At 41.3% G+C, this 12,206-nt stretch overlaps 1 long non-coding RNA gene across 2 annotated transcripts in view; it reads right to left on the minus strand.

Annotated features, from left to right (window-relative positions):
• Positions 1–1,194: 1,194 nt before the first annotated feature.
• LOC148053245 (uncharacterized) overlaps positions 1,195–12,206 on the minus strand; it is a 67,458-nt gene continuing 56,446 nt past the window's right edge. For both annotated transcript variants that reach the window (XR_015708407.1, XR_015708408.1), the window contains exon 8: positions 1,195–4,373. This is a non-coding gene — a long non-coding RNA (uncharacterized LOC148053245). The remainder of the gene's footprint in view (positions 4,374–12,206) is intronic.

Raw genomic sequence — 12,206 nt, forward strand, 5'->3', positions numbered from 1 at the left:
TGCTTCTGCTGGTTTCATTAGCGAATTCAGTAAATGCTGTCTTTGTCTGATTGTCTCTACATAAAAGACATACACCTTGGAATAAATATTTACATAGAAACATCATCTAATTATGCTTCTAGAGAGCAAGCTATTTTCAATAAACTGGAGCTGTGATGAGACTTGGGAGTATTAATATGCACAATATTACAGCAAGGCCCACTTATAAGAATGACCTGAATTATGTATTTGTAATTCAATGTCCCAAGCTTTTTAATGTACTCTTGAGGATAATTGCAGCTGCAGTGCAACTGATGTTAAATACAGTGAGTATAGAATTTTTGTTTTCCATTTTTTGCCTGATTTTCTCCATCAGAGATTCTTTTTATTTCAGATGCTAGCTATGACTGTCCCAGACCTCCCCAGTGTACACCTTTTGCAAACTGAATTTCCCCATCTCAGCTCTTACATTTAAAAGGCACAGAAAATAACCTGAAGAAAGCTTCCTGTTGGGGAATATGGTGGGAAAATGGCAACAGATAGTGATTGTCGCAGCAGGAGATATTAAAGAACACAACAGCTAGCACAAAAGAGCCCAGGAGTTGAGCTAAGACACAGTAGTGTTGTGAGGAACGGAGCCAGATCCATATCCATCACTTACACAGAGAAACCAAGGCTCAGGATTCAGTCAGCATCCTTGTAAGTACCAAAACAACAGACAGATTCCCAAGGCTCTCAGAAGTTCTCAGTTTCTATTTTTATGTTGAGGAACAGATTTTCCAAGGAGCAGGGTAGCATAGTTAGTATAGACTTTGGCACCTGGACTGAAATGTAGCTGGGTAAATGACTGCTCTCTCCTCTGCTCTCACCTCTGCTCTCTTCCACCTCCACAGCCTACAACCCTGAGGTAGTTACTCCACCTGCATATTCACCAGGGACATCATGAAGCCTGCAGACCCAACAGGCCCTCAGAGCTTCTGACAATCCAGCTGCCAAAGACATCTGCAGAGACTGTTTAGAAAGTCTGGTCCTTCTGTTCTTACCAATATGCTATGACTGTGCTATAAGAAGGTATTCCTTTGTCAAAGCATTTTCTTCTTATATCAAATGCTATTCTTGCATTATTTTTCTACTGATAATGTATGTGTTTGAATGTTGGAAAGAATAATCAAGGAAACAGCTTTGGAATAACAGATTTTATTGACACAGCTCAGACTTTGGACAGTACACACTCTTTGATGGCAGCTCTTCATCTATTTGCCTTTCTATGAGAACAGATAGACTTGCATATCTTTTTTAATTAGGGATGGTGTTCTGCTCCCATTTATGCCAGTAAAATCCTCCAAAACTCAGTAGAACAGCACTGGCAAAAGACCTTGGACTTAGGTGATTTACTTTTATGAAGAAGAACCTGATGAAAGAGACTACAGAAAATACAGTCCACAGGGGTTAAGAATAGAATAACAGCACTGCAGTGTTACACATCAGTGACTCTTGTCTTGTAGGTTATGGACTTGTGGCAGTCTGTGAGACGCTGACATTAGAAAGTGGTCCATGAGATGATAGCAGAGGAAAAATTAAAAAACTAAGATGCTCTTGCCCACAGTCATGCAAGCGAGCAAACAAACAACATGTGAGGAAGTAAAAGGAATAAAAGAAGAAAGCTTACCTTATTTTGTATTTATTTGTAAATGAAAAACATTGTGTCAACATTACAAATGATGGTGCACAGATCTTCCTCAGACAGGCTAAGTACCCATGGAATTTTTTTTTAAAGGCTAAATGGTGTTTTGACTAAAGAAAGTAATAAATATTATTATGTAACACATTGAGAAGAATCAGCAGCACCTATGTTGTGATTAAGTCCATGATTATTACAGTTCAGGACAAAGATGTATAGCAATGGCTGATGCAGAAAAAGTGTAAGGAGACACAGAAGATATGTTAACAGAGCCAGGCTCCAACGCATTTGTGACAGGAAATTCTGCTTTAGAAACCAGGAACAAGATTTGCTGCCAACATTATTCACACTGCTTCATTGAAAGACATGGAATTACACTGATTTACCTGTAGAGGTCTTGCCTCTTACTGTGGAAGTGACTACTGTGATTTTGTTTGCAGGAATATGAAATTCTTCTGTTCAAAAAATGCAGTTTTAGCCTCTCCTCCATTGTAGCATATCAGTCAGACAGTTTTTAATGAAACATTTTCCGTAGGGAAATACTAATTCTTGTTTGCCAGAAAAGGTCCATCCTGAAGAATTTAAAATTTTAATACAGGTAGTGAAAATAAACTTGTCAAATTATGTGAGATTTTGTGAATTACATAGCTGAATATTCCTTTTTGTTTTCACAGTTAAATGAATTCATTGTGAGAAGGAGGGAAAAAAACCCAAGAGTTTGTCCTGATTTTTATTTCACAGACATATGTTGTATTTATCATAATTCAGGACAGCAAAAAATGTAAAACATCTTGAAAATTGCCTTGGAACAGAGAAAATAGCTATAACCAGATGCTTCTGAGCTCAAAATTTATCCACTGTCTCCCACATTGCAAGCGTACTATCTCCCACTCTTACATTGCCACATGAGGTTATTAACCATAGGGGAAATCATTGTATCAACTCCTCCCTTTTCTATCACTCCATTAATTGCTCCAAGTCAGCAGCTTAAGGGTTAAGAAAGAAACTTTGTCAGGGACTTTGTCAAAGTTTTCTGAGAACTGTTAATTTGCAGCATGCTATTTAAAGAAAACGTCTGCTCATCAGAGGATAATCTCAGAAATCTGTGGGTTTGCAAAGTGGCAGGTACCCAGCTCTCCCTTGGCTGAAAACAGCAGAGAATTACTTTCATATCTACCTCCCACGTACAGGAGCTTTTGCCTGGGTATTTCTGCTCAGTTCCTCAGGACAAGGCATTTCAGGCCACACATTTGAACTTCGTTGGAAGTTTCTTTATACATTTAAAATAAGGGATCCTGAGCCGAGCACTAAGGCTTTCAATAGGACTGAGACATGGGTACCTGTTGTCAAATATGACAAGGGTTTGTTCCGGAGGCTTGTGCTCGCAATTTTCAGGCTCAAATGTTAGTGTTTTCCATTAGCACAGCCATGCCATCCATTCAGTCATTCCTCTTGTCCTGTCAACATTTCCTGGCTTTGCTAAATACCATTTCCAGCCAAGAGGACCAGAAGTGAACAGTTTTTCAAGATGTGGGAATACAAAGGATTTAAGCTTCTAAGTTATTTTATAATCCAACAAATGAATCATAAGGTAGATTAATGGTGATATGTGAGCCAACGTGGATCAGCATGGCTGTGATCACTGATCTGTGGCTGACACGCCAAAACTTATTAATGTCCTTAAATGGATGTCCTTGTCTGGTTCAAGTGGCTCTTGGCGAGCCAAAAAACTACAGGCTAATTATGTGCATTACTTGCTCTCTCAGGCCTGCAGGTTACCCTTGATTAATTTTACCTTTGATATTTAGTACAAATCTCTGCTCTTGGCAAGTACCTGGAAAGGGCATAGTGTTTACTATACAAACATTTAACTAGGCATTTTTTAGGCAATCAAAAGCATAAAACTTGTGTTTGCATTTCATTAACCTAAACATCTTGTCTAGTGACATGAGTACACTTTTACTCATCTATCACCTCCTCTGTTTTTACCCAGATGTAAACTGAGGGTACAATTCTGCTGTTATTAATGCCAGATCTCTGTGCTTCTGGATCAGAAAACGTACAGATAGAGGCAGTTCAAGCAGGGGCACATTTCCACACTTTGCATGGGCACTGCCAGATGAGCCAGACTATACAAGAGGACCTTATCTCTGCAAGTGTCACCTGCAGCTGGCTCCTATTTCAGATTGCCATCCAGTTTTCCAGCCGGCTGCCTTGGAAGCTGCACTGTTTCACGTCGAGTGTTTTGAACAGCTCCCCGGGAAAGAGAGACAAAGGGGAGCAGAGATGACCCTGTTCCCAAGGGCAGGCAGAAGCCCTAGAAACTTCCTCCTAAAAGCAGTTGTGTGTCACAATTCTGTCACAATTCTACCACCATTTGCACCTCAGCCTTGTCCTTTTTATTTCCACAAAGGGCAATCCTTGTAGCAGAAGCAGCAGACACATGGACCTAGGCTTGTTCAAGCTCTACAAAGCTGTACAGAGATTACCAGCATGAGGAATGAGCTTTCTTATTCACTGTGAAGCACACTCAGCTGGAAATAGTACATATGAAGATGCAAGACTGACCCATGTCTCTCTCTTTTTCTCTTCTTTCTCAGTGTAACCAGCAGTAGCTGCTTTTCCATGCCAGGAAGTAGCGGTTGCTGGGACTGTTTGCCTCTGCCTTGCTGAGAGCTTAATATTCTTGTTTGCACCTTCTTAGCTGCTTGCACTGTGAAAAGAAAACTTATGAAGGATGTTAGTGGGAATTCTGATGAGGTGGTACTTTGCAGTCACCCGTATCTTTGAGAAGTGTTCAGAATCAGCTCAGCGGAGGATGAGGACAACGTGACTTTGTGTTCTGTCTGTCTCAGGCTTCATTTGCAATGGCCCTGTCTTTGTTGATTGAAAATTATTCCTGATCTGCGTGATGTCAGGGTGAGGTTGGCAGCCTACAGGAAAAGCACTTCACTCAACGGTTATGTTTGCCTGCTTTATATTTTTCCCTCAGTAAGCTTGGCTAGAATCTCTGCCTCCTAAAGCAGCAACAGACAGATCCGATCACTGAATTGAGGACAGATGAATAATAACGAATAACAAGCTCTGCAACACAGCAAGGGGCCTGAAAGTGGAAACCTCTACATTAGTGGAGCTGGAATGGAAAATTTCGTTAATGAAAAATTTGGAATTTATGCTTGTCTGTGCGAGCAGCTGAGCTTGCTGGAAGCATGGGGGTTGCAGCTACTTTATTTGTTAGACCGTTTCCTCTCCCCGCTTGTTTTAATTAAACGAAGACATTTGATACAAAAACCTTTTAACATCTCTCCCAATCACCTGTAGGTATGGGCAGGAAGCTCATTCTGTGCTTAGTCTTGCTGGCAGTCACTCAAGGGCTATTTTTTGCTGCTGTCAGCAGCCACATGTGTCATAAATTCAGACAGACTTTTGTTCTGATGACGGTATTCACAGGCACAAGAAACTGCACAGAAATCAGAGGGCATTGTAATAAATTTGCTTCTTCCTGTCCCACGTCTGCTCTCAGAGCTTGTGAATTCATTGGAGTAAGTTAGCAAGGTATAAAATGCTCAAAGACAATGAACTCAAATATACACCTATATAAACACTTGCATACATGTATATAAGTGCATGTATATACATGCATTGTAAATGAACACATGCATAATATAAAAAAAAATGTGTGTATACAGACAGGATTTCTGCTGGCGTTTACCCTCAAATACCTGTTCAACACACATGTCCTCTGCGAGTCTTTGCAGTGTCAACTCAATAGACTTGCACTTTCGGCTTATTCCAGTACAGTACATGTCATTTTTGTTTGATAGCAAATTTGAAGAAGACTTATGAGCTTGGCTGCTTTTTACTTCTACGTAGTAAATTAACTGCTAGGTCTTCAATGCAGTTCTTTTGCTCTTACTGTGCTTAGTTACAGACTCGAATCAGAGTGATTGGCCCAATTGTCTCTAGAACACAGAATTGGCATGTAGTAATTGTGTTCTTTTCAGTTTTTAAGTGTTTGTATGACATCCTAGCTCTGCCAGAAAATCTAATAGGAAATAATAGGCCCAACTGAGCTCTGTGTAGCTCCACTGAATTTAAATTGAGCTACCTCAAGGAAAAATTAGCTTTTTAATTACGATTATTACCCTGTCTTATTATTTGCTCTTCATAATAGCGTAGTGATTTTAAAACATAATCAATAGACACTTGTCTGGAATCCTACCAAGTACAACACAAGCACAAGAGGGGTAGGAACTCCATTTGCATAGCAAATGTACAGCTCAACAGAGCACATAAATCCACACAAAACTTAAGGCAAACATTTATATTCTGTTGCCTTCTTTGGGACTTAATGGGTATGTCTGGGTACTTTGCCTACTCAAGTCCTGATAGACTAAGTCAGCACTGTCAGCATGGTCAGTGACAATGAAGTATGGAAATGTTCTATTAGCTCCACACACCTGTGAGAGCTTCTGGTTTCTACTGTAATCCAGAAGAAGCACAAGTGCTATCAGAAGGATTCTACCATGATATTTGGTTCTCCAGAAACTGCGCAGGAAAATATCTGGTCATGTTCAACACTTTTAGTCCATTTTTTTTCAGATATGACATTTTCAGATAACCATTAGGTACCTGGTGCTCATCCAATGTACAGCAAAGCACCTTAAGGAGAGGAAAGTGAAACAGTAACGTGACAATCATATTCTAGGCAAGTAATTGGGAACTCCACATGAAAATTCAATCAGCATTATTTTATGCTAGGTTTATGCAAGTGTGGAGTCAGACCTCGCAAATGTGGGATGTGATAATTCTATTCTGATCCATGTGCCTATTCATATGATACTCGCACTAAACCACACTAAGTTACATTGCACTTTCCATTCACGTTCTGAATTTGTTCAGTCCCATCTGTGTCACTGGCATGATTCGTTACTTCTTCTGGACCAGAGCTTGGCAGAGGGATGTACCTGTTTTTCATACAACAAATTCCATTTTCAAGTCACTTTTGTAACAGCTGGGAGTATTTTTTTGGTATCACAATTTTATATAGATAATGAAACAGTTGAGGAAATAGGCCATAGAAAGTTGGGTGGTTGTCTAACTATCACAGTTCATAGGCAGTCTAACAGAACCATGGGCAAGTGTTTTTTGTGGAAGTACTCCCTCAATCATGTTCCACAGGCCAGTGGTTGCATGTGAGATAACCTTTAGTGAATTTAATTGCTTGGATGCTTGGCACATTAAGAAAAAATCCTTTTCTTCATTCTGGATGCATATGCTGGTAGTGGAGTTAGTAGCAGTGAAAAGATTCAAAAGTTTAGGAGCTTCTAGCGCAAGTTTAATACTGTGTTTGTAGGTTATCTGTGAATAATGTGAAATTTGAGACTATTTTGCCACTGATTCACAAATTAAAAATGAGAGTGTGAGCTAAATGCATCAGATGAAGTATTCATAATGCATAATTCAAGTATTGGAAAGGGAATATTCCCATCAGTTTCAAAGGACTGGTCGTGTGTGTTTTGGTTTGCCTTCATCTCTTTTTTTTTTTTTTCTCTTTGCCTTTTCTTTTTACATAACCCTGCTCTCATCACTAGATATATAACAATTTCAGCTCTGAAGAAATAACAGTCACCCTCTCCCTACATATCAACAACCTTTGGTCAACAGACTGATTTAACATTTCATGGTATTCATACTCTTAATTTATGATTGCAGGGAAACTGAGACAGAATCCCTTTAAAATCCTCCAATGCAGTTTCTAGATAAAGAATCTTTTTTTTTAATCTAGTATTTCTCTTCTTTGGTGGGAAAATAATAATCATATTTTATGGGCACTGATACATACAATCCCCATATTCTCAGTGGGGCATTTCATATTCTTTTTCTCAGTGTTAAGAGAAATGACCACAGTTGACAGCTCCATTATGTTTGGATCATTATGAAACAGAGTCTTCCAGTTTTCAAACATGCCAGAAATAAACGTGAATATCCTGTTATTACTATGCATGGGGAAAGCACTGAAAAAATGGAGATCTGGGTCAGCAAGCCTTATGCACATGGAAAAACACTCCTTTGTGCTTCAAATGTAAGCATGCAGATCACTCCTAACTTCTTAAAGTGATTTTTCCAATTATTGCCATAATTAAGAAGATGAGAAGAACTAAATCAGACCCAAATCTTCCACCTAACAGAAGCATCTGTGGAAGCTATAGAAGCAGCTCACTGCAAGCAGATTTGGGAGCAGTCTTCTGTTATGTTTCAGCTTGCTCTCTAATGGTTACAAATAGGCTTAAAGTTTAATGTCCTTTTCAAAATGTGTTAGCATTCATTGTTACAGCTGTGACTGCAGTTCAAGGTATTATTTGCAAGCTTGTATTGTAGTCATGCTTCACCATATCCTGATACAATATGAAATTTAGCAGAGAAATATTTCCAAGGTAACAAGGTCATTTTCCTAAAATCAACCACTTTCAAGACTGCCTTTTAATTTTCAAGGACTTCTTCCCACAATTAAACAGACATTTTTCAGTGCATCATTTACCTTGCCCTTCTCCCCACTCTCCGCCTTCCCGTAGCACTCAAAAGAAAAATCAAAGAATAAATGTTTGATTTTAAAATGTCCATCTGCAGCCAACAGAATGAAAACTACTTTGATTTTTGTGAGAACTTATGACTCATGGTCCTGGTGTGCTCAGCTGGAGGGATGGGGAGAAAGGAAAACATTGTTCACTGCCTCTCCCTGGTTTTTCAACCAAACACTCTTTATGGATTTGGGAGGTTCCCCCAGGTAGCAAACCTCCAGAAATGTCCACCTGTCCCTGTATTTGTCAGGTGGGGATGGTTCCCCAAGTGGCTCAAAATTACTTGCTTGCACTTTTACCAGTGGCTAGTCTAGTAAACATTCTTTCAGATTTTCTATATGACTGTATTTTAGTGCCTTGTACCAATAGGAAGAGCAAGTGAACTTTGATCACACACACAGAGTTCACAGCAGTGATTGTAATCACTCTTTCTTTATCACTGCCATGTTTCTACTACTGACATAGGAAGTGTGGTGGGGACAATCATCATGTACAAGCTGGAGCTCAGAGCACTGGTGTTGGGGGTCCATTAGAGCACCAATCTGCAAGATCCCAAAGTAAGGAGCAGAGATTGAACATCTAGGGCCCCAGAAACGCCCAGAATTTTGGTAGAGTCCCAATTAGCAGTGTGCACATCTCTTGACCTGTAACAAGGCTGATGCACACAGCCCAGTGAAAGACGACCCAGCCTTGCCACATCTGGATCTGCGGCTCACTCATACATGCTGCCAGTGCGGAGTGACCAAGTGTAAGGCTCAGCAGCCAGAAATCACCACTAGAACAGAACAGCTGGTGCTCTGAGCTACCCAAATCCATATCTCGGGAACTGCCAGGAGCCCTCGTCTGAAACATGGACGCTCATTATAGCAGGACCCTGCCATATGTGTCCCTGGCTGGGTTCCTTGGTAGTTCTGCAATGACAACAGACAGCTAGGCTGTATAATTGGCCCCAGGAGAAGGTTAATCCTCTCTGTTCAAACAACTGGATGTGTGGTACCGACACCGTACTCGGAACGAAGAAGAAAAAGAGTAAAGGTTTTAATCTGCTCTGACACAGCAGCGTCCTTTTACGTTCAGAAGGAAACTTGTTGGTGAAGAGAGGTACTGCAGAGTGACAACTTCTCACTCCCTTAATTTTACCTATAATTTATTAATAACATGTGATTTCAAGACATTAAAGAACAATACTGCTAATCCAAGGAAGGCACATTTTTTTTATACAGAGTGCTGTCTGACCTCTTGTGCTAAATATTAGTAACTGAACACATATCCAATACACCATACGGGATTTTAAAAGTTTAATACTTCTACCAGTGCCTGAGGACTGGAGGAAAGCCAATGTCACTCCAGTCTTCAAAAAGAGAAAGACAGGGGACCCAGGAAACCCAGGCCAGTCTGCCTTACCTCTATCCCTGGAAAGGTGATGGAACAGCTCATTCTGGATGTCATCTCTAAGCATGGGGAGGAAAAGAAGGTTATCAGGAGTAGTCCTGGATTCACCAAGGGGAAATCATGCTCGACCAATCTGATTGATAGCCTTCTATGATGGCATAACTGGCTGGGTAGATGAGGGGAGAGCAGTGGATGTTGTCTACCTTGACTTCAGCAAGGCTTGTGACACTGTCTCCCATAAGATCCTCATAGGTAAGCTCAGGAAGTGTGGGTTAGATGAGTGGACAGTGAGATGGATTGAGAACTGGCTGAATGGCAGAGCTCAGAGGGTTGTGATCAGCAGTGCAGAGTCTAGTTGGAAGCCTGTAGCTAGAGGTGTTCCCCAGGGGTCAGTACTGGGCCCAGTCTTGTTCAACTTATTCATCAATGACCTGGATGAAGGAACAGAGTGTACCCTCAGCAAGTTTGCTGATGATACAAAACTGAGAGGAGTGACTGATACACCAGAAGGCTGTGCTGCCATTCAGCAAGACCTGGACAGGCTAGAAAGTTGGGTGGAGAGGAACCTAATGAAGTTCAAGAAAGTGTAGCATCCTGCACCTAGGGACGAATAACCCCATGCACCAGTACGGGTTAGGGGTTGACCTGCTGGAAAGCAGCTCTGCAGAGAAGGACCTGGGAGTCCTGGTGGATAACAAGTTAACCATAAGCCAGCAATGTGCCCTTGCGGCCAAGAATGCCAATGGTATCTTGGGGTGCATTAGGAAGAGTGTGGCCAGCAGGTCAAGGGAGGTTATCCGCCGCCTCTACTCTGCCCTGGTGAGGCCACATCTGGAGTACTGTGTCCAGTTCTGAGCTCCTCAGTTCAAGAAAGACAAGGAACTACTGGAGAGAGTCCAGCAGAAGGCTATGGAGATGATTAGGGGACTGAACCATCTCTCTTATGAGGAAAGGCTGAGAGACCTGGGTCTGTTTAGCCTGGAGGAGACTGAGAGGGGATCTTATCAATGCTTACAAATATCTTAAGGGCGGGTGTCAGGAGGATGGGGCCAGTGACAGGATAAGGGGCAATGGGCACAAACTGAAGCACAGGAAGTTCCATCTGAATATGAGGAAAAACTTCTTTACATTGAGGGTGACAGAGCACTGGAACAGGCTGCCCAGAGAGGTTGTAGAGTCTCCTTCTTTAGAGATATTCAAAACCCGCCTGGACGCGATCCTGTGCAACCTGCTCTAGGTGAACCTGCTTTAGCAGAGGGGTTGGACTAGGTGATCTCCAGAGGTCCCTTCCAATCCCAGCCATTCTGTCATTCTGTGACAGAATAATACATATCAAATAATGCCTGCGTATACTAAAGTAACCCAAATTCCCCTCCAGAGTACTCTGTTCACTAAAGGAGACCACTTGTAGCTCCTTTCCTCCAATATACAGAATTGCAAATCTATGTCAGTTCATTACGGGCAGAAGAGTCACTTTCTTCTGAAGCATCACAGATGTGCAACAGAGAGAAAGTACTGCTCATGATAGACCATTGGTGCCTAACAGGGAATGAAACAAAACATGGGCTTAATTGTAAAAGCTAGGGAGCCAACAGATTTGGCATTTCTGCTGAGATGTATCAATTCTCACTCAACCTTTCATTTTCTGTGACTGTAAAAGGGATTTTTGGTACCGACTTCCATGGCAACAGAACCAGGCTGCTGCTATTTTTTGACTCAGTTTCCCAGACAATAAAATGGAAAGGCCTGTACCTCTTTCATGGGCATATAAGCACACTAGTGCTGGCCCTGCGCACTGAGATCCATGTATTCAATTCCAGAGTGTTATTGAAACTGATTGATGCAGCTCATTACCGGGCTATAGGCCAGACCAGCTTTTAAGTCCTTTGCATGGCAGCAAATTTTAGCTGTATAATAAACACAGCAATGCTTATAAGCAGAACTATCATAAATGCAACACATCTGTGATCACAAAAGCATAAGTTTATAGAGCAAAGCAGAAGGAGTGGTGAGGGGGAGGGACTGGACCCTTGTTTGTGGTGGTAAGCCCTGGTCAGTAGGGCACATGTCCTTGTCCCATGTGAGGAGAGACCTCTGCATTTCTTTCCTTGCTGTCAGACTGCTGCTGTGTCTATTCCTGAAACATCTAAGCAAGAACATGTCTGCTTGACTGTGCATGAGGGTGCACGCTTATCCATGGGTGGCTTGCAAAGGGGCTTGAGGGGAACACAAGCACTCAGATCACATTGTAATATGAATTCTCCATATGTGCTTTAGCTAATGATCATTTCTTCTTTGTTGGGGTTATTTACATATTCCACTTAGTTAAAAGAATAAAAGAAACCACAAATCCTTTCAAAATTTAAATAGGCTTGAAATAAACAAGGCCAAGATAAAACTCATATTCAAAGATATCAGCAGGAGATTCATGTGGGGTAAAAGACTGTGTTGGTTCACCCTGTCTCCCTTTCCAAAACATTTTTATTGCTGCACTACTTTTCCCATTTTCTATATCTTCACTCTTGCGTAATGTAGTTTAAAGAGTGGAATCTAGTTTATCTCAGCTCTAGGGC

Source organism: Nipponia nippon, unplaced genomic scaffold (assembly GCF_047370975.1).
Source record: "Nipponia nippon isolate SJK-2023a ecotype South Korea unplaced genomic scaffold, ASM4737097v1 scaffold_4, whole genome shotgun sequence".
Taxonomy (NCBI): Eukaryota; Metazoa; Chordata; class Aves; order Pelecaniformes; family Threskiornithidae; genus Nipponia; species Nipponia nippon.